A 1,792-nucleotide genomic window follows, 5' to 3' on the forward strand; every position below is an offset into this window, starting at 1 on the left:
GTCCCCCCTGGGGGGGTGATTTCTCGCTTTCTATCTGTCTGTCTCTCTCTGTCTTTCTGGTGAGCACATGTACCCTATAGCAAAAACCTCTGCAAAAAAAGAAAAAAAAAGATGAACATTTAGGTTGTTTTTGAGTTTTTTGTTTGTTTGCTATAGGGCATATATGCTTGGCAGAGAGGGATAGAGAGGGAGGAAAAGTGAGAAATAGGGGAGGGGGGAAAGGCCATGCCTCAATCCCTTCTCCACTCTCAGGATTGAAGGTATCCATGCACATGTGCCTGGCGTGATTTTCAAGCCATGCGTGATTTTTAAGCTGCTGGGTCCAAGATTTGAACTTCAAAGTAGGCCATGTGAGAATTCAGTACCTTAACCACCATGCCACATGCTGGGCCTGTGATATGTTTTTAAAAATTTTTTTAATTAAAAAATGTTTTTGGTTGGGTTCCATTGAACGCTTGTGGAGGGAGGTTGCTTCTTCCAGCTGGGCCGAGAGGTGGCTGCCTGCATTGCGGGACACCGTCTGCGGATTTAGTGGCTTTGCAAGAAGATTGAAATCATGACAGGTCCAGAAGCTGATGCCCAGTTCCAGTTCACTGGTATTAAAAAGTACTTCAACTCTTATACTCTCATAAGTAGAATGAATTGTGTACTGGCCGTGTATGAAGGCATTGTTTTGACGATCTTATACTTCAAGTTAAGATCTAAGAAAACTCCAGCTGTGAAAGCAACATAAATGGAGTGAAAAGTCCAAAGCTCATCTAAGTTCCCATGCCTGGAGAAGCTAATAAATGTTCATTATGTGATACTCAATTTGTACAATAAATTATGAACCTGGAAAAAAATTTTTTTTCTCCTATAGGGTATGTGTGATTGCTGGAAGGAGAGAGAGAGAGAGAGAGAGAGAGAGAGAGAGAGAGAGAGAGAGAGAAAAAGAGAGAACTCACCCCCAGGAGGATGGCCACAACACAATGTCTTCTCCATTCTCCTTTTGGGATTTTGAGTCCTGAACCCGGTGGCTTAAACTCACACCAGGTACATGTGCGTGCATGCCCAAGATTCCGAGAGGAGAGTGGAGGAGAATGAATTGCGGTGTGGCCATCCCCCCTGGGGGGGTGATTTCTTGCTTTCTGTCTCTCTGTCTCTCTGGCGAGCGCACATGCCCTATAGCAAAAACCTCTCAAAAAAAAAAAAAAAAAGAAAAGAAAAAATAACGAAACCCCTAAAACATTCTGCTTGTTCTTCATCCTCTTCAACACTAAGTGTGGTCGGTGTTTTAAATTTGAGCCATTCTGGTAGATGAATAGTAATATCTCAATGTAGTTTTTTTTTTTTTAGACATTTAACATTATGCTGTGAACATTCAAAACTCACTCCAATGGTTATTCTGCAAATATGTACTTTGCTTTCTTATTTATTTAGTTAGTTATTTTAAATTTTATACATTTGATAACTATACATTACTTTTCTTATATGTACTTTGTTTTCTATGACATTCTTTACTGTAAGATACACAGTTCTAAAGAAATCATACTGATTAAAAATCAGGCAACAGGGACTAGCAGATAGCATAATGTTTACGTCACTGGACTCACGGAGTCAACCGTGGTTTGAGTCCTGGACCTGGTGGCTTAAAACTCAACTGGGTACGTGGTGTGTGTGTGTGTGTGTGTACCCAAGATTGCAAGAGGAGAATGGAAGAAAAGGGATTGCTGCATGGCCATCCCTCCCTGAGGGGTGATTTCTTGCTTTCTGTCTGTCTTTGTCTCTCTGGGAAGCACATACACCCTATAGC

The 1,792-nt window shown here is 41.4% G+C and overlaps 1 pseudogene; it reads left to right on the plus strand.

The window, feature by feature from the left end:
- The first annotated feature begins 541 nt into the window (after nt 1-541).
- Nucleotides 542-738, plus strand: LOC102477666 (up-regulated during skeletal muscle growth protein 5 pseudogene; annotated as a pseudogene).
- The last annotated feature ends 1,054 nt before the right edge of the window (nt 739-1,792 follow it).

The sequence above is a fragment of the Tupaia chinensis genome, unplaced genomic scaffold, assembly GCF_000334495.1.
Source record: "Tupaia chinensis unplaced genomic scaffold, TupChi_1.0 Scaffold000165_2, whole genome shotgun sequence".
In the NCBI taxonomy this organism is placed as follows: domain Eukaryota; kingdom Metazoa; phylum Chordata; class Mammalia; order Scandentia; family Tupaiidae; genus Tupaia; species Tupaia belangeri.